Genomic DNA, 20,421 nt, shown 5'->3' on the forward strand with positions numbered 1-20,421 from the left:
ATGAGTAAATGTTTAGGTCTATACCTTTTACAGCCTAAAAATAGAGATTGGGAGTGTGTGTGATTTTGTATTTCCTTCTTTACCTTTCCAAAGAAAATAATGGGGGGAGGGGGAGGATTTCAGTGTTGAGCAGGGTTTTAATCTCCACGAGTCCTAACCTCACATTCTACTCACTCTATACCAACAGGAAGTATACCTGAGGATCATCTAGTCCAACCCCCTGCAAAGCAGGAATATGCAGATGTCCCATAAGGGGATCGAACATGCAACCTTGGCTTTATCAGTACCATGCTCTAATCAAAAGGGTGTGGGGTGTCACAAAACACATTTCAGCCAGATATGTTCAGGTTAAAAGAATAATCAATTTTCTGCTGATGTCATGCATAGCTCCAAATGCTATTGAAGTTAAAACTCAGTCTGTTTGCAGCTGCCCAACTTGCTAAGTCTTCTGGTGATTACAACCTTTTAGGAACATGTAGTGAGCCAGCCTTGTTGACCTGAATGGAGGGCGTGCCAAATGTGTTGGAAAGCAGCCAATATTTATAAATGGCTGATAAAGCTGGAAGTGGTACACATATGCAGCAATCAGTGCTAAATAGCCAGTTTGGGAAGGGCAAAGGGATTGTACACCTTGAATGAAGCAAGTGGATGTCCAGAGGGGTTTTTGCTGTCAATTCAGTTCCCTGGGGAAAGGGATTTGATTGTGGGAATCATAGTTATGTGAGGGGAATAGGAGTCTCCTAGCGACTCTCAGCACCCTTAACAAACTACAGTGTCCAGAGTTCTTTGGTGGAAGCTATGACTATTTAAAGGGGATGCGGGTGGCGCTGTTGGTTAAACCACAGAGCCTAGGGCTTGCCGATCAGAAGGTCGGCGGTTCGAATCCCCGTGACGGGGTGAGCTCCCGTTGCTTGCTCCCAGGTCCTGCCCACCTAGCAGTTCGAAAGCACACAGTGCAAGTAGATAAATAGGTACCGCTACAGTGGGAAGGTAAACAGCGTTTCCATGTGGTTCACCAGAAGTGGCTTAGTCATGCTGGCCACATGACTGGCTCCCTCGGCCAGTAAAGCAAGATGAGCGCCGCAACCCCAGAGTCGTCCGTGACTGGACCTAACGGTCAGGGGTCCCTTTACCTTTTTAATGACTATTTAAAGTGATATTTTTGTGCTTTAAATGTGAATGTAGCTAGCCCATGTCAAGTCATTGGTCTGCCAGCAGTTGGACTGCAAATCACTTTGACCATCTGGAGAGGTGGGATAAGAATTGTCTAAACAGCCCAGTGTTTTTGCCTACGGTATGATGGTGGCTCTCTAAGGTCCAAAGCAAGCGCCTTTCCCAGCCCTGCTTCATGAGACACTTTGAAGATGCTAGGAATACAACCGTAGGCCTTTTCAGGCAGGGCATATGTTCCACCAACAAGCTGTGCTATTCATCCCATTTTATGTGACACTTTTGGACCAGATGGTCTTCAAAGCATCCAGTGATGCAGAAGAAAATCTTCTGCGCAGCAGTTTAAGGTTGTTTGCAAAAGGTCATCTATCATAATACAGCCCACCAGTGGCGGACGTGTGTCTGTGTTTGGAATAAACCACCAGCATGGGCCAAACACATGTCATGACTTGCCTTCATCTTGGGTTCAAATTCTACATACAGAGGTATAACAGCAAAGGCAGCATTTCTAGTAGTTAATTTCCGACGGTGGTTGTATCTGTAGTAGGGCCTCCAAGCTTGTATCTCCGTAATTGTGTAAGAGTGAATGAGAAGAAGCTTCCTCAAGAGAGGGAGGAGGATACAGGAAAAACAAGATATTTCCTTGTGGCTTCAGAAGGGGGCTGCCATAAAAGGCAACTTTTCCCCAAAGAGAAAGCCTGGACATACTGTACTGATTTTCTAACTGCTGCTTTAAAAACATGAGGGTTTGTTTTATTTTAGTAGCCACGGCCCTTCTCTCTGGGTGATACTCAGAGTCTCTTACAGTACAGATAGGTCCCCAACTGAGGCCGGTTCCCATAATAGCTGCTCACGAAGCCTATGCTTCCTTCTCTCTCACTCCTACTTCCATGCTTGGAAGAGCTTCCCTTCTCTCTTTTAAGAGCCTCTGTGACCCACTTGAGAAATGGCTTTCCTGACCACACCACCCCCAACCTCACTGTACCTGCTATTCCACCCCAATCATCACCATCACAACAGGGCTACTCCACCCTGTTTGAGTTCCCATTCGATAGCCTCTCCCACAACCCTGTCTTGCCTGCCTCTTGTATACAATGTGCCTCTGGGCAATAATTGCACCACTTTTCCATTTTGTGCAGTGGCTTGTTTCTCACGGGTGCATGAGCAGCATCACTAGAACGATGGTTCCCCATCCTTTGTTCATGGGGAAAACATGCTTGCACAATTTATTCTCTGACCCCGTGTGACTCCATGGTATGTATTACACTTAGCTATGATCTACTGTGGTCAACCAGCCTTTCTCTGTGTTGTCACACAAGGAAGCTGTTGATGCTGCAAGAAGGTCCACTGAGGAGCGTGGGGGCCAAGAGACACTATAATCTTCCTACCTTTCCCCCCATTTTAATTATTCTGTGGAATTGTACGTTTCGTATGATGATATCCTTCTAAGTCACTCATTCCGGCAGTGTGAAACAAGACATGCATGCACCGAGGACTGAATTATTTATTTAATTGTTTTGTTTAGGAATCCTTTCCCAAAGCGATTTGCAATATAATAACACATATAAAACAAAAACATAAAAACAGTCTAAAACAACAAAAGCACATACATGGAATCAATTCAAATCCAAGACACATTCCAACTGGGATAAAGATTTTAGAAGGCTCATTGAAAGACAAATGTCTTTAGCAAGTGCTGAAAATTCAACAGATGGCGCCTGCCTGACATGCAGTGGGAAGGAGTTCCTAAGCTTTGGTGCTGCCACACTAAAGGCCTGATTCTGACACTGTAAAGAAAGGACTTCGTGGTACCTGCAGGATGCCCTCTCCTGCAGAATGCAGTGATCAGTTGGGGATGTAGGTTATGAGGCAGCCTTCTAGGTATCCTGGCCCCAAGCTGTGTAGGGCTTTGCACACCAATACCTTGAACGTAGCTCAGTAGCTAACTGGCAGTTGGTGCGATTTTTCAGTAGCAGTGCAGAGAGAAGAAACACCCTGGTGCATCTGCAGCAGTACAACCGGATGCCTTCATCTGCCCCAGCTGCAACAAAACATGTCTCTCCTGTATTGGTCTCTACAGCCACAGCAGGTACTGCAACCTTCCAAACCCCCAAAGGCTCACTCCTCCATTGTCTCCCAAGACAGACGGATGCCTATGAGTATAACGTGATAGTGATATTCCATGCCACTTAGAAGTTGAGCCTCCACACTGAATAAGAGTTCCTGTTATCTGGGATATTCTTGCTGGTGCAATTATCTTTCAAATAATAGTGAAATTCCCAACCATCTCCTAACCATCAGGTGACCATTTAGCCCATAATCTGCATAACAAAGGAATGATAAGCCAGAAGCCTAACACATTACTTCCTGACCTTAGGCTATCTCTTCCTAGCTCCTCGCCTCCCTCCCTGTTCTGGTCAGATGTCCTGTTTGACAACGACAACAACAACAACAACAACAACAACAATTTTATTATTTATACCCCACACATCTGACTGGGTTTTCCCAGCTACTCTAGGCAGCTCCCAGCAGAACACTCAAAACAATAAAACTTCGAACATTAAAAACTGCTATAAACAGGGCTGCCTTTAGATGTCTTCTAAAAGTCAGATAGTTGTTTATTTCCTTGACATCTGGTGGGAGGGCATTCCACAGGGCGGGCGCCACTACTGAGAAGGCCCTCTGCCTGGTTCCCTGTAACCTCACTTCTCACAGCGAGGGAACTGCCAGAAGGCCCTTGGCGCTGGACCTCAGTGTCCGGGCTGAACGATGGAGGTGGAGACGCTACTTCAGGCATACTAGACCGAGGCCAGGAAAAGGAAATGCAAGAAATATAGACTCTGATAATTGTGTTAAAACTTAAATGTCTGTTAAATAATTCCGGTGACAACTTACAAAGCAGTATTAATGATAACAAACTTTCTGGCATTGTTCAGCTACTTGACTCCCATATAGGGAAACCCATTGTTTTGATTCAGGGCACATGTGATAGATAGAATGTAACTTTATAAGTGTTCATTTAGCAGTTTCATGCTAATTTCTCTATGAACTTCCTTCTTTCCACTGAAAGGTCAGCAGTTCAGTTGATGGTCTCATAGTGATTCTGAAATACACCTGCTTTTCATGTCATATTGGTACCCACTTACTCTTTTGTGTTGTGTGACTGAATTGTTTGTCTTATACATAGAATATAGATAGGTATTACTGGCAGATGATAAGGAAGATGATCAGGTTCGATTAATTTTGATGTTGTGGCTGACATTATTAGGCTCTATAGCAGTACTGGTTGAGTGGGGTTGATATCTTGGCTTGTGGCAGGATCTGGACCCTCAGTTTGTATTTTGTGTTATGTGCAAATAACAGAACTTAGTTTGGGAGGAGTAAGAAAGATGATAGTTTTCAGGTCTCAGGATGACAGTAATGATATTTTTGTCTGACTTGCAGCAGTGGCGCTAGTCCATAAACCTAACTGTAAATCAGCCTTTCCTGGAGGTCTCTCCTCTGTTGCTGAAATAAGCTTTTGCCAAGATAGTATCCAGTCCACTAAATTTATCTGTTGCCTAAACAAAGCAGAATGCTTTGTCTGTTCCAGGGAGCTATAAATTAGACAGGACACAGCAGGCTCTTCTTCAGCCCCGCCCCCCCCCACCTAATGCATAAACATTCAAACATCTTCTTGAACTGGAGGGTGGGTGGCCTGCTTTGAGGAAAGTTTGGAATAATTTTCTGGTGCCCAAGACAATAGGCAGAAGAAAAGAATGTTTCTGTGCAATATGTAGCCTGGCTCACTTGCTTGAGTCACTTCCACTATTTGCTTCACCCAGTTGCATAGGTTGATATCTGGGGTACTAGTGGGGTGGGAGTTGGATTAAAAAGCCTTTAAGTCTTTTTCAGACCTGGAGAGGGCAAGAATGGGAAACCTCTTGACCATTAACCATACTGACTGTAATGGGAGATGGAGATAATGGAGGGTTATAGGTTTGCTACCCTTGCAACAAATGGCTTGTTTCAGTTTTCTAACCTGAATTTGAAAGGCTTTTTTGCAGACTTGTGGCATGCTGCATCCTTTTCCGTTCCACTTGTACTGATTGATGATGGTGCTGGGAGCCAATGTGAGTTTCTGCCAGATTTATGGCAGTGGTTTTGCATCCCACTCTCAGGGGTGTCCATGCTTGATCCTATGCCTTTCCCCCTCACTTTGATAACTGATATCTTCATCCCATGGACTTGGCTAAGAGCACTAATCTTTTAGTTTTTTTTTTTTTGGATTCAGAGCACTGTTTATTTTTTTTATTTATTTTTTTTTTTTAACAATCATCATTGCATTTATATAAGCTTAACCACAAATCATCACAAGAATTCATAGAGTTTGCAAAAAAAAAGGGAAAAGAAAAAAGAAAAGGGGAGAAAAAAACAAAAATTAAAAAAAAAAAAACAGGAAAAATAAAAAAGGGAAGAGAAAAGGGAAAGGAAAAGAAAAAAGGAGAAAGGAAAATGGATATATAGATAAGGTAGAATAAAAAGAAATAGAAAAGGGTTAACAAGAACGTTGAGACTCAAAAAGAAAAAGAGAGGAGTCCCAAGAAATACAAGAAGAAAAAAGGTAAGTCCAAACAGGTAAGTCACTACTTCCACCGCTTCTTCGTACAGTTACAATCGTAGTGCGTAGTCTGTCTTTTTGTAAATATCGTAGTTATATCAGTAGTCAGTTTACATGTCTTCTAATTCCAGTTCTCGCGTCCGACAAGATCATTCGAGGCACAACCGAATTTTTGTCCCCTTGCCATATTTCCCCAAGTATTCATTTAAACATTCCCATTGTTTTCTAACTTTGTTTTTGGGTTTTTGATGGATTATATCCGTTAGTTTTGCTAGCTCTAAGTACTCGCACACTTTGTCAACCCATTGTCCTTTACCGTGTTTCCCCCTTTTTAAGACACCGTCTTATAACTTTTTTTACTCAAAAAAACAGACGGTGTCTTATTTTCAGGGGATGCCTTGTACCTTAAGGCCTCCTCGGAAGGGCCAGGCCACTGGCTCGGGGTGCTGCTGGGCGCTCTGCGCGGCACCGAGGCGGCAGGCTGCTGGCTCGGCGCTCCGCCCAGCGCTGCTGGGCGCTCCGGGCGCTCGGCGCTGCAGACCGCTGGTTCCGGCGGCGGGGGGCAGGCCTCGGGCAGCTCTCCCCCCAAAAGAAGAGGCCAGGCGCTGCAGGGGGCTCCGAGCGCTCGGCGCTTCGGAGCGCTCCGCTCTGCAGCCGCCGGCCTCGGGCAGCCAAACAAAAAGAGAAGAGGCCAGGCGCTGCAGGGCGCTCCGAGCGCTCGGCGCTTCGGAGTGCTCCGCTCTGCAGCCGCCGGTTCCGGCGGCGGGGCGGCAGGCCTTGGGCAGCTCCTCCCCCCCCCCAAAAAAAGAAGAGGCCAGGCGCTGCAGGGCGCTCCGAGCGCTCGGCGCTTCGGAGTGCTCCGCTCTGCAGCCGCCGGTTTCGGCGGCGGGGCGGCAGGCCTCGGGCAGCTCCTCCCCCCCAAAAAAAGAAGAGGCCAGGCGCTGCAGGGCGCTCCGAGCGCTCGGCGCTTCGGAGCGCTCTGCTCTGCAGCCGCCGGTTTCGGCGGCGGGGCGGCAGGCCTCGGGCAGCTCCTCCCCCCCAAAAAAAGAAGAGGCCAGGCGCTGCAGGGCGCTCCGAGCGCTCGGCGCTTCGGAGCGCTCTGCTCTGCAGCCGCCGGTTCCGGCGGCGGGGCGGCAGGCCTCGGGCAGCTCCCCCCCCCGCAAAAGAAGAAGCCAGGTGCTGCAGGGCGCTCCGAGCGCTCGCTGTTTCGGAGCGCTCCGCTCTGCAGCCGCCGGTTCCGGTGGCGGGGCGGCAGGCCTCGGGCAGCCCAAAAAAAAGAAAAGAAAAAAAGAGGCCAGGTGCTGCAGGGCGCTCCATGCGTTCACTGCAGCAACAGCAGCCGGTTCCAGGCCCCTCTGGCTGGCTGGGGCGCTTGGCGGTCTCGCATGGAGGTATGTCTTATTTTCGGGGGGTGTCTTAGATTTCACTAATGATAAAAAATGCTGCCATGGCTTACTTTCTGACTACGTCTTAAAAAAGGGGAAACACGGTAGATGGGATGTTAGTACTCTTCCAATTGCTGGCTATTAGCAATCTTGCAGCCGTTGAGGCGTACAAAAAAATACTTTTTTTTTCACTCGGTATGTTATTATTCAAAATGCCTAATAAATACATTTCTGCTTTTTTTGCAAATGAGGTTTTTAGTAGTTTTTTGATTTCCTCATGAATTGCTTCCCAAAATTTTTTAATCATCGGGCATGTCCACCATATGTGAAACAAACTGCCGGAGGCTGCATTGCATCTCCAGCATTTGTTACTTAGAGATTTGTTTATCTTAGCCAATTTTTCCGGGACCATATACCACCTATAGTGCATCTTTATATAATTCTCTCTCAACGTATAGCAAGCAGTAAAATTTATATCTTTTGACCAAAATTTTTTCCAGTTTTCGTGTGGTATTTCATAACCTAGGTCTTGTTCCCATTTTCTTAGCCATGTCCCTTTTTTTTCTTCTTCCTGCTCATTCTCACCTAGCAGCTTGTAAACTTTTGCTATGATCTTATCGTTATTAAGTAATATTTCCTTTTCAAATTTAGTTATTTGAGTATTAATTCCCCGTGATTTAACATCTTTATCGTATGTAGCCTTCAATTGGAAAAATTCTAACCAGCTTATCCCTAATAATTTTAGATCCTCGTATTTTTTTAGGTTAATGGTCCCTTCTTTTTTTTCTATCAATTCTCTGTAGGTCGGCCACAGTTTTTTCTTGTTACACCTCAGCATGGCATTAGCCTCTACTGGGGATACCCATCCGGGTAATTTATTCGTAATCTTTTCTTTAGTTCTATCCCACACCTCGAGCAAAGCTTTCCTCAAGATGTGGTTTTTAAATCCTTTATGTGCCTGTGCCTTCCCATACCATAGGTAGCCATGCCACCCGAAAACCTTGTCCCATCCCTCAATATTCAAAATTTCTGTGTTATTAAGAAGCATCCATTCTTTAAGCCAGCTCCAGCAGGCTGCTTCATAGTACCTCTTCAGGTCTGGGAGCGCCAATCCTCCTTTATCCTTTGGTTTTATTAGATTTTCCATTTTTATTCTGGCTTTCTTGCCCTGCCAGATGAAGTCAGCTAGGTCCTTCTGCCAGTCTTTAAAATGTCTAAGTCCCAAAATTATTGGGATATTTTGAAAGAGGAACATTATTTTTGGTAGAACCACCATTTTTATCATTGAGACTCGTCCCCAGATTGACAATCTTAATTTGTTCCATTTGGCCATACTATCTTTGATTTCTTTCCATTTTTTAAGATAATTGTCTTTAAGTAAGTTGGTGTTTTTATTCGAGATCCAAATTCCCAAGTAATTAACTTTTTTCTCTATTTTGATTCCTGTTTTCTTTACTAAATCTTCGTTGTCTTTCTCCTTCATATTTTTTGTTAACATTTTAGATTTTTCTTTGTTTAATTTGAACCCCGAGACCCTGCTGAATTCTTTCATCTTAAGTAACGCTTTCATAATACTTTCTTGGGGCGCTTCTGTAACTATTATTAGATCATCTGCAAAAGCTTTCGTCTTATAACATATTGGCCCCACGTTAATACCTTTTATCTCTTTATCTTTTCTTAACGCTATTAACAATGTTTCTATTACCATAATAAATAATAGTTTTGCATCTGTTTTGCATCTGTTCCATCCCCTCTTAAGGTTTTGGCTGCTAGTTTAGTGCCGTGTGAATGGATGGTGGGTTGCTCAGCCTGAAATAGACCCGGTATTTTAGTCCCATGTGTGTCGTGAACTACGGTGGGTGGGGAGAAAAGCCATGAATCCCAGCCGTTATGTTGGCTGGCATTCCTCCAGGAATAATTATTGGTCAAATTCAGTGTCAATCATAGCCATAAACAGTTCTGCCTTGGTATTTTACTTTTAATTGGTGGAAGTGATGGTATTTTAGCACATAGAACGTTTTGTCCTGTGTTTTGGCTTCAACCACACTCCCTCTAAATTGGGACCAGCTGCAATGCTGTAAGTCTTGCATTGGCCCCCAGGCTAAATAAGAGAAGGACAGATGTCTCCGAAATATAGATGAAAGGGAGCAGATGGCAACTGAAAATAGCTCAGTGGGAAGCTGTGCCTTTGTAAAAATGGGTGAACGCTGTGTGTATATGAGGCAGGTCGCTTGCCACCAAAGTTTCTGTGCATCAGACATTCAGAATAATTTTGTGCTATATTGCATGCACACACAAGTCCTCCAATTGTGCTTTTGTGGGCTGAGAGTGAACCAGTTTCACAGTTGTGTTGGAAGTAAAAGAGCAGAATGCATGTATCACTCCACTCAAGCAAGACCAAGTATCTCATACTCTGCAAACTGTAGAATTTTGCAAGAGTGTACCTGCATCACTATGATTGCTACACATTCTGATTGCAATGATAATGAGTAAGATAATAGGTGACTTTGAAGGAGAGCCGCAGGATGGTACAAAGAACTCTTCTCTGCCAACATGGTGGCTGTAGTAAATCCAGATTCAGAGAATGAGAATTGCCCAAGCTGCTTTGTTGCACCTGAAATGATTACCTGTGGGTGGAATTCAACTAATAAGTACCATCAACAGAAGCCCACACATAGACTTCCACTTGAACAATGGGGCTTCCCCCTCCCCCCCCCCGCCTATGGAATTGACTCTGGGGGGTGGGAGATCCCACCCCCTCGAACATGGCAGGGGTGATCATTCCATATGACAAACTGAAATGGCCAATTATTCCTTACATGTGACCATCTGCAATGACACTATATTTCACAGGGGCTGAATGCTTGCTTGGGATCCATGGAACTTGCAGATATGCCTTATAAATAAAAGGAAAAAGGATAACAAATTGTTGGAGGCTTAGGCTTCACTTGCATGCCCACATTCCTTGAAGTAAGCCCCATCGAGTAAACAAGGGTAGGATTATGCTGTTGGGCTGGAGACAGACAATAGGATTTTTGAGAGCTGAAATCTGTTTCCTAGAAGGACCACTGTGTTGTTTACTATCATCCAACTTTGGTTTCTGGCAAATAGGTCCTGCATTTTTGGGGTATTGTTTCAAAAGCCTGCAAAAATCCCTTTGTCCAGAAGCAATAATCGGACCCAACCACAAAAAAAACCCTGTGTGAGCACTATGGGGAGTAATGCCTCTCTTAGCTCACCTTCTGCAACTCTCTTAAAATGTTTACAAACTTAGTTACTGTTAATGTGTGACTCATGGTTATTTATGTGTGATTCATCGCTGTTTGGCCATTATTCCATCATCCCTTCAGAGGAGCAGCCAAGGAGCAACCACAGTCACTCAGTCTAAATTTGCTTCTCAGTGGTCAGGCAGTTCCTTATGTTTTCTTTCTAGTTTTTTAAACAGCTGTTGACATGCAAGGGTTAAGATGCAGCTGCGGGTTAGAGGTTGGTGCACTGTCTTCCTTTTCAGATAATACAGAGTATGGTGAAATCACAATAAATAAAACCTCCCCTTCGGTAGTTTCAAGCACAACTACAGGTTCCACATAATATCTGTACTGCATCGTTTACTGTGACAGCACCTGCACTTTGGGACTCCCCACCTATTGCAACAAAGCACGTGCCTTTGCTAGACTCTTTTCGGGCACCTGCTAAAAGCATTCTTCTTTAGGCAAGCATACCTAGATGCTTAGGAAGTTGAAGTAATTTTAATCTTAATATTTTAGCTTTTATATGTTTTAAAGTGGGATCGGTAATTTTTCTTGATTTTACTGCTGTGGTGTTTTTGTTTTTTGTTTTTGTTTTGGTAAACCACTTTGCAGGTTTTTTAAAATAAATTTTATTAAATAAATAAACAATAAATATAAATAAAATAACACAAGCCAAAACACAATCCATCCTGTAGATTTAAGTATCTGTCCATAGTCGCCTACTTGTTATCAGAGGCCCAGAATCCACATTCTTTTGTAAGAAAATATGAAATAATGTAAAACCATTTTTGCAGGCAAAATAAAATTAAAAAATCAATGTGGGGGGTTGACAAGAATTTTTTTGCACTGGGTACCACTTGACCTCCCTACGCCTCTGCCCTGGCTACCTACACTACTGCATTGTGAGTGCAGAATAACTTTCCCGTGTGATCAACCGCATGGCCTTACTTTGCCTCAAGGAGCATCCTTTGCTGCAATGGGAAGCTCTGTGAATTAGGGGCAAGTCCCCAACCTGGGACCCCATCAAGTTCCTTCCTCTCCTCCACCCTTGGGACAAAAGGGGTCTTGTTTGCTTTTATTCTTTGATTAGCACACAGCCATCAGAGCCTGAGACTGACCCTGGGAAAATGTCCTTAAGCTGAGCCAAGGGAGCCTTACAACTTCCATTTGCAAACTTAATTCACTGCTCTGGGGGAGATGGGAATGTTATTGGCACACCATTCCTTGAAATGCAGGCGGGTAGCTTTCCTTCTTGGACAACTTTTGGGGTGAGTTCCCACTGCATAGCTGCCAAGTTATCCCCTTTTTAAAGGGAAATTCCCTTATGCTGAATAGGCTTCCTCGCGAGAAAAGGGAAAACTTGGCAGCTATGGTTCCCACCCCTGTTATAGAGCTTTGTAGGTCAAAATTGACAAAACTGTGTCCAGAAGGCAATCTGGAGCTAGTGCAAATCCTAAATCTACAGTCCATATTATTTTATTTAAATAGCAATGTTTTTCACCATCCAAATAGTAGCAGAGTTCTAAGAGCCATATTGAAAAAAATGAAACTTAATACAGTTACTAGCCAGCCTTTGCCCCTCCTCTCTTCTCTCTCTCAAGCATTCTCTTTCTTCCTAGTTTCCCTTCCTCTTCACCTCAACAAGTTCCTTATTCCTCCTGCCTCCTTTCAAAGCCTCTTGTTTTATGTCCTTTCCCTTTGATTAAGATCGGTATTTGGTGCTGCCTTCCATCTGCAAACAATATGATTACATTCCCACCACCACCTATTTATTCACATTTATTCACATTATTCACATTGTGTTTCTTGAATTCTGCACATGCTGGTAAGATCATGATGAACTGTGCCAGTTATTCCTGAAATAATTCCTGAAACAAACACCTTGTTTATGAATACATACTCTTTATCACGGTAAACATGATTTCTCCTTTCAAAATTTACTAACCCAGCTCATCAGGGTGGATTAAAGAAGGAATGAAAATGAAATCTCTTCTCAAAATATCGTTGACCGTCTTCAGCAATTTGGACTAGTAGGAGGATAGTTAGTTACGGTAAAATCATCCCTGTTGGCATCGTCTTTCCAGCCTGATGATATTGGTTATAACAAGGGCAGCCAATGTGGTGCCCTCCAGGTGTTGTTGGAGTCCAATGCCTACCTGCCTCTGTCAGGGATGATGGGAGTTGTAGACTAACACCTGGAAGGCACCACATTGGCTTACCCCAGTGGTTTAACATGCTCTTTTACCATTTTGCAGACAACTCTGCAAAACATACTTTTAATGCACTTTTCATTGCCTTGGAGCCAAGCACTGGTTTGACAACACACAGCAAGTCTGTCTTAGCTTTTCAACACAGCAAGACATAAGACTCCCTATTTTCCCCGGAGTTGAAAGAGGGTGTTTTGTATGTTCGGATTTCAGCAGTAGGCTTGGACTGTATCTATGACGTACCTAAATAAGAATCAAATTCTCCCCAAGGAAAGCAGTATCTGTGTTCAGAATGAACTTTGAACTTCTTTTTCCTTGAGCAAAATATTTTTGCAGTATTTTGGAATAGTATTTTGGCAGGAATTGGGGCAATTCAGGCCAAGGAAGGGGGAACTTAGGTCAGGGTAGTTGGTGAAATGGAATTGGGAGGAGTCATGGCTTCTTCTGCATTATCATTTTAATAAAATGTTTGTAGCCAGGTCCTAAGCACATTTTTGCTTGAGAATTTAAGACACATTGATTTCAGTGTAGTTCGCTTCTAGATTGTGTGTGTTTAGGATTGCAGCTTTAATTTGCAAAGTGCTGTGCCTGCTTAACACATTTAAGACATGTGGCTCCCTTCCTCAAAGAATTTTGGGAACTGTAGTTTGCTAAGGGTGCTACCGGTAGCTCTGTGGGGGGTGGGCTACTGTTCCCAATATTTACTCGGGGGTAGCAATGTGCTTTAAGTGTATAGTGTGTGCGCAGCCTTCATTTTTTAAAAAAGAGAGTTTACTAAAGCTCTGCCATGGTTTTATGGAAGGAATGGAACCACACTGGCTCTCAGATGGAACAGAGATGCCTGTATGTATCATTGAACTGAAACCTTTCCCTAATGTGGGAGGGAGGGCAAAGCTTTTTTTCTGTCAAAGCCTGCATTCCTTTGGGGGCTGCATGCTGGTGGAACTGGTAGCAGGTGGGGCCAGAGCCAAAAATGGGCAACACTGCCCCTTTTCTCTCTTTGTGTTCTCTCCACCCTCCCAGCAAGCGGCTTTGCATTTCAGTTTCCAGCTTTCCCCTTATCTTCCCTCTTGGTTCCCCCACCCACATGACATTTAGCCAGGGGCCTCATATCACCCTTAGACTGCAAGTTCCTAACCCCTGCCCTAAACACCCCTTCCCCTTTGTAGTAGCATTACTCAGATACTTTGAGATCTTTTTAGAAACAAAACAAAACCAGCATGCCAATGGAAAGGGAAACACTTGATAAAAGAAGAGAAAAAGGGAACAGTTATTTCTTTTGCCAGCTCCTAAATGTCAGCAAGATGGGGGGGAGTCACTGGTGTAGCAAGGGGGTGTGATGGGGGCGGGCCACCCTAGGGGGTGACACTCTGTGCGCCCCCCAACTCCCAAGCTGAGTGGTGCAGCTCCAGTGCCGTACTGATGGTGCCAGGATCCTCTGCTTGTGGCTGCAGCCATGAGCAGAGGATCCTGGCAACACCATCCCTGTACGGCGCTGGAGCGGCGTCAGCACTGCTGCTATGTAGTGCGCATGTGTGCCGTCGCTACATACCACGCATGCATGGTACGTAGTGACACCGCACATGCGCGCTACGTAGCGATGCCCCGCCCCTGGGTGCCGCTCCGGGTGCCCGAGTGGCTTGCTCCGCCACTGGGCAAAAAGATAAAAGAGAGGGGCATTGATAAATTTCATTAGAAAGCTTACTTTGTAGTTTCAGGGCTGTTGGACCTCCTTTGGCCAGCTATAGTTCTAATGCAACCTCACTAAAGTTCTGAAATTTGGGGGGGGCAGTCACTATAGGGGCATAGCTCATTGGTAGAACACATGAGATTTGCATGCACAAAGCTTCCCCTGGCTTCCTCGGTTTTAAAGAAGAATGTCTGTTAGTACAGCTGCCACCTGACCTGGAAAACCAGGTTGGGAAGACACCAACTAACTCTAGTAGCCAGATTTAGTGTATGGCAGCTTAGTCAACCCAGAATAGCTACTTCCGCCTTTACCTGTTAGCATACTTACATTCACCAGCAATGCTTGGAATCCCATACACACCAATTCCATCCATTTTACAAAGAGTGCCTAATCTGCGATAAGCAAGCTTGATCTGCATTAAGTAAGCTTGAGTGAATATCCTTACGTTCAGTCTCATGGTGATTCCTCTTGACAACTCAGTAGAAAATATGTAACTCTCATGAGAAGAGAAGACTCCCTGGAAAAGACCCTGATGTTGGGAAAGATTGAGGGCACAAGGAGAAGGGGACGACAGAGGACGAGATGCTTGGACAGTGTTCTCAAAGCTACCAGTGTGGTGTAGTGGTTAAGAGCGGTAGACTTGTAATTTGGGGAACTGGGTTCGCGTCTCTGCTCCTCCACGTGCAGCTGCTGGGTGACCTTGGGCTAGTCACACTTCTCTGAAGTCTCTCAGCCTCACTCACCTCACAGGGTGTCTGTTGTGGGGGAGGAGGGGAAAGGAGCTTTGAGTCTCCTTCGGGTAGTGATAAAGCGGGATATCAAATCCAAACTCTTCTTCTTCTTCTACCAACATGAGTTTGAGTGGGAGGCAGTGGAAGACAGGAGTGCTTGACGTGCTCTGGTCCATGGGGTCATGAAGAGTCGGACATGACTAAACGACTAAGCAACAACTCCCAGCCTTATCACTGTTTTCACTAGGTGGTATTCTTAGAAAGGGGCCTCTGCTGATGGCAAACTGCTAATCAGCAGGTGGTTTGGCTTAGATACGGCACATGTGCGTGTGTTTGACTCACTCCTGGGCCACTGATAGTCTACTGGAACTCTTAGCACATGTGCGTTAAAGGATTTATAGAACAGATGAACTAGCCTGTGCTCTAAGTAAGTCTCTTTTCAATGTTACCTTAAGTTTTGTAGGGGGCAAGGGCACGTATGCCTAAAGCTGCCTATTCTTTCCAGCTGAAGGATCTGAAACTTGAAGTGTCAATTCGGCCAACTGGTCCGTTTCCATAATGCTGAAAAGAAGCAGGACAGGGGACTTGGCTGCTGCTTCTGCTGGGTGGAGGCCCCAGGGTTTGCTTGGATGCTGAGAAGGTATCATTACTGATGTAATTAATTACGGCCACTGAGCTGGTCTGTGCAGATATTCCCTGAGATGGATGTCCGTGTATATATATGCTAGAGGCTCGGGAGAAAGGCACAAACAGCCCATTAGTCTTGTGGATATTGGCAACACATTGGCTGGTGCGGTTCCAAGGTAGCTTGGCATTTTGCTGCAATGGGGCCCTTTGGAGGATCTACAGGGCAGAATCCTAGCTGGGCTTTTCTTCAAATACTGCCGGGGGGGGGGGTGTATAACTGAGAGTTCGGATTTGCTGTCTTTTAGAGGAGTGTAATCTCCAGTGAGCCTTAGGTTTATAACATTATTATAGAGAAATAAATTTAGATTCCTAAACGTTCAACCTAGCAAGGGCAGCACCCTCAAGTAGTGCTTATAAATAGGCCTGGAGGTAATTAGTCATGCAAACTAGCTCAGTTCTGCCATCAAAAGATAAAAAAGCAGGTGTGATGATTATTTTTTATGTAGTGCCATCAATGTGTGTGCATAACCCAAAGAGGCAAATATTTTCCCTATTGAGTTTGCAATAAAAATTATTTTTGGGGTTTAAATTAAGATAGGTCTTAACTATTCCACATTTTCTTGTACAGTGCAGGTTTTGACATGAACATATTTAACCCTGGATAGTGTTGTAGGGACCATCTAGTTGTAATACTCCATCCTGGATTTTATTTCCAAGAACTGATCCTTATTGCCCTTTTGTTCATTCTCTTATGTCGAAGCCAGACTGGATTCGGCAAATGCAGTGCTATTGGATGAAAACTGGGGCTTCACAGCACTTCTGTTCTTGCCTTTAGCTCATTGTATTGCAATCTCAACATCTACAGGCGCAGGAGGGTAAGGGTGGAAGATGAGCACAACAGTGTTTATTAAAGACATTTACAGTTTGATCCCATTTCACCACCTTTTCTGGTGAACAATGACAAACAGAAGGAAACTTCCTCAATACTCTTTTGGGGTGATAGGAAAAGCTCAAGGTACATCCGAACCTTTGGGAACCTTGCACCATAGCTTTTCAACAAGGCCAGGTGGCAACTGTGAGATAAGATAGTGGTTAGGTGAATCCAGGTGCCTTTTGAACTGGAGCAGTCTTCATCAGGGGATTATGAGAAACAAATGATACAGCCATTTGGTAGAGTGATGAATGCTTATGTCTCTTTGAATCTTGAGCAAAGCAGCTTCTTCTTCTTCTTTGGCGATCACTCATAGCTGAGTAAGATTGTTTTCCATAAACACTGTTTTAACAATGAGTCTGTAAGTGACTGTGGAGGTCAATTCTGGATCCGCATGTCCTTCCACAGTGGGGACATAGGTTTCCAGGTGGGAGTTGATCACGGTGTGGATTTGCCAAGCGTGCCTTCCTCTTAGCACGTTTCTCCCTTGCGTTCTGAGTTTGAGTGTCTTCAAAGCCCATGACACCTTTGGTAAAGGCTGTTCTCCAACTGGAGCGCTTGCAGGCCAGTGTTTCCCAGTTGTCGGTGTTTATACTACATTTTTAAAGATTTGCCTTGAGACAGTCTTTAAACCTCTTTTGTTGACCACCAGCATTACACTTTCCATTTTTAAATTCGGAATAGAGTAGTTGCTTTGGAAGACGATCATCAGGCAGCCTCACAACATGACCAGTCCAACGAAGTTGAAGTTGAAGAATCATTGCTTCAACAATGATGATCTTTGCTTCTTCCAGTACACTGATATTAGTTCGCCTGTCTTCCCAAGTGATGTGTAAAATTTTTCGGAGACACCGTTGATCTTTTGAGCAGTTGGAGATGGCGTTTATAAGTGGTCCATGTTTCACAAGCATATAGTAAGGTTGGTAGTACAATAGCTTTGTAAACAAGCATTTTGGTTTCCCTGCGAATGTCTGGGCCCTCGAGCAATCTGCACTTCAATCGGGAGAAAGCCACACTCGCAGAGCTCAGGCGATGCTGGATTTTGGCATCAATGTTGGCCCTTGTGGAAAGGTAACTGCCTAGGTAGGTAGAAGTGATCAACCACGTGGAAATTAGGGAAATTTGTGGGAGAAGTGATCAACCACGTGGAAACTAGGGAAATTTGTGGTGCACATAGACCAAGTCTGATTTTCATGAAATGTGGGAGAGTGGGCAGCCTTCAGTGTGAAATAAATAAAAATATATGTTTGTTTACGAACTACAGTGCACCTGGAGTAAAGTTCTTCCAGTCCATCCCCCTTTCACTCCTACTGTGTTTATTCTAAGGATGTTAAACTCCAATCTCATGGTCCCCTGCTTACACAGGGACATCAAAGGAGGAAGATGTTCCTGACCTCTGGAGCAGAGAAAAGCTTATCAGCTTAAAAACAGGGGGAAGGAAGGAAGGGGGAAAGATAGAGACAGTTTCCAGGAGATGTAGGCATCCTTTTGAACTCCAAACAAAGTGTTTGCCCCTCTTTATGTCTGAAACATTCTGAGTACTGTGTAGTCACTTAAAGGAAGGCTGAATAGCAACAATAATTGACCCAAGTTAAATATCTGCTTGATCTGCTCTGAGCTGACAGTGAAATAACAGAGCAGTTGTGGGTGGGTGCATAGTACTGGGTCCCCTACAAAATGTGGCCTCCCTGTTAGTAGGTTAACTGCAGAATTGGCCTTAACAGCACAATCCTAGGCATGTCTGCTCAGATGTAAGTCTCATTGGTCTCATGTGCGCTTACTACCATGTAAGTGTGCATAGAATTGCAGCCTAAAGCTACGAGACCAGGTATAAGGCTGTTGTGTGGATATACTGAGCCCTGAACAACTTTGGCCCATGATACCTAAAGAACCACCTGAGCCCTTGTATCACAGTTTGATCTTCAGAAGGAGCACTGCTAGTTGTCCTTTGTTGGGCATATAGCATCACTGGAACACTCTTCCAGCATCGATTTGGACTTCCAGGCATCTCTTGAAGGCTTTTTATGCCAACAGGCCTATGTAGTTACATAAAACACATCATTTAGCCAAACGCTGTACTGATTTTAATGGTGTTTTATGTTTTATCAATGTGCACTGCCTTGATATGGTAATAGTGGTATATGACCACTTCAATAAGTAAATAAGATAAAACTATACTATACTATACTATACTATACTATACTATACTATACTATACTATACTATACTATATGAATCAAATTCTTCTTAGATTTACTGAGTTCCTGCAGTTTTCTGGCAGTAATTCCTGTTTAGTGTTTTTCAGTCACTACATTCACAGGAACTGCCACAGGTTTGTTGACTTCGGGGAAAGGGGAAGACAATAAGTTTCTTTTGGGGTGTAACAAAGACTGCCACAAAGCAATTTCTAACTCTCAAAATGCAGAATAAAATTTAGAACTTATCTGCTGTGCACAATTACAGGGTTTTGCTGGTTTTCTTTAGAAAGCACGTCCATGGAAACTGGTCACAGCAAACGAATATAGTTCATATTGCCATTCTGATTCCTTTTACCACATCCCTAAATTCATTCCAAAGAAAGCAGTGTTGTGTTGATTTGGAGGCGATGTCAAAACAGGGGCAAAAATCAAAAGAAAGCAATGTTGAAACAAGGAAAATATTACTTAGGCACTCTTCTCTTACCAGCAATGCTGCAGTGAACAAATAAGTCATTGAGCACAGATTAGTATAGGAAAAAGCTCACCTGCTCTCAGTACCCTCTGTTTATTTCCCTCTAACTCCTTTGGCCCCTTCCCTTGCTTGGAGCAGTCATCCCCCCCCTCTTCCTTTAAGTCCCTCCTTTTAACACATTCTATTGCAAACCTTTCCCTGTTGACTGAATCTAATTTTGCCAGCCATGTCTGCTAAACCATTTCTTCATCTCTGCTAATCTTTTTTCTAATTACTGGTTCCCCCACCTCCACTGTCTTACTGAAGTTTTGCTACATGTTACACATGGATGATGCTGTGACAGCGCTGTGAACATTTGTAATGACCTCCGAATGTACCAGCAACTGGCTCTAGTTTAACAGCTGCAGAATTGTGCAAGAAAGCTGGCCTGAACTATGTTTGCTGACTGACCATTCCCAAGAGGCTTCCTCGTTGTTGGCATAAACCTTATCAAATTACTTGGTTATCATGTAGGAGTGCCCAAACATTTTGGGTTGCCCTAACTTACTTTGCCCTGGTCATGTTCCCCACACCACACTGGCCACAGCTGATTGGAGTTTGTAGTGTAAGACATCGAGGGCACCAGGTTGGGGAAGATTGCATTAGTCTGTGATGGCTGAATTACTCTTGTGGTAGGGAAGTTTGTACCATCAGGGCACCTTCCCACCCACTCCATCCCTTGTTGTTTAGCACTGCCTCATTTCTCAGAAACAAAACACAGCTTTCTTTGGAAAGGATTTTTGGAGGCATGTGGCGAAAGCAACCAGGAAGACCACGATGAGCCATGTCCGTTGTGGCTTTTTTTCCATGCACATCCTTTCCAAAGGGTTCTGGATTTATGCCCACAGAACTGTGTCCCTAGCATGGATGACTATTTCAGTTTGTGTTTTCCAGTCCATCAGTTAAATTCCCATTCATAGCTTTGTGGGCACCTGCGAAAGTAAAAGAGGTAATCTGAGTAGATGTGTGCAATGAAGCCTTCCTGAAAGGGTGCTGGACTTTGCTGTGTCTGAACAACACACATGCTGTGGTAGGGAATTGAGATTCAAGTAAGGCTTTTTAACAAAGTCCCACATAATATTACAGAGAAGCTGGCAAAATGTAAGCCAGATGAGTAGTG

General features: G+C 44.2%; 1 protein-coding gene across 6 annotated transcripts in view; it reads left to right on the forward strand.

Annotated features, from left to right (window-relative positions):
- Window positions 1–20,421, forward strand: part of SLC29A1 (solute carrier family 29 member 1 (Augustine blood group)) — an 80,013-nt gene that overhangs the window by 34,702 nt on the left and 24,890 nt on the right. The window contains exons 1-2 of one of the 6 annotated variants that reach the window (XM_035108168.3): window positions 15,421–15,461; window positions 15,540–15,674. The exons of 4 other annotated variants lie outside the window; for them this stretch is intronic. The gene's annotated coding sequence lies outside the window, so the exon portion shown is untranslated. Of the gene's footprint in view, window positions 1–15,420; window positions 15,462–15,539; window positions 15,675–20,421 lie in introns of those variants that run through there. One more of the 6 variants, XM_035108169.3, reaches the window with a different exon arrangement.

The sequence above is a fragment of the Zootoca vivipara genome, chromosome 3, assembly GCF_965207765.1.
Source record: "Zootoca vivipara chromosome 3, rZooViv2.hap1.1, whole genome shotgun sequence".
Taxonomy (NCBI): domain Eukaryota; kingdom Metazoa; phylum Chordata; class Lepidosauria; order Squamata; family Lacertidae; genus Zootoca; species Zootoca vivipara.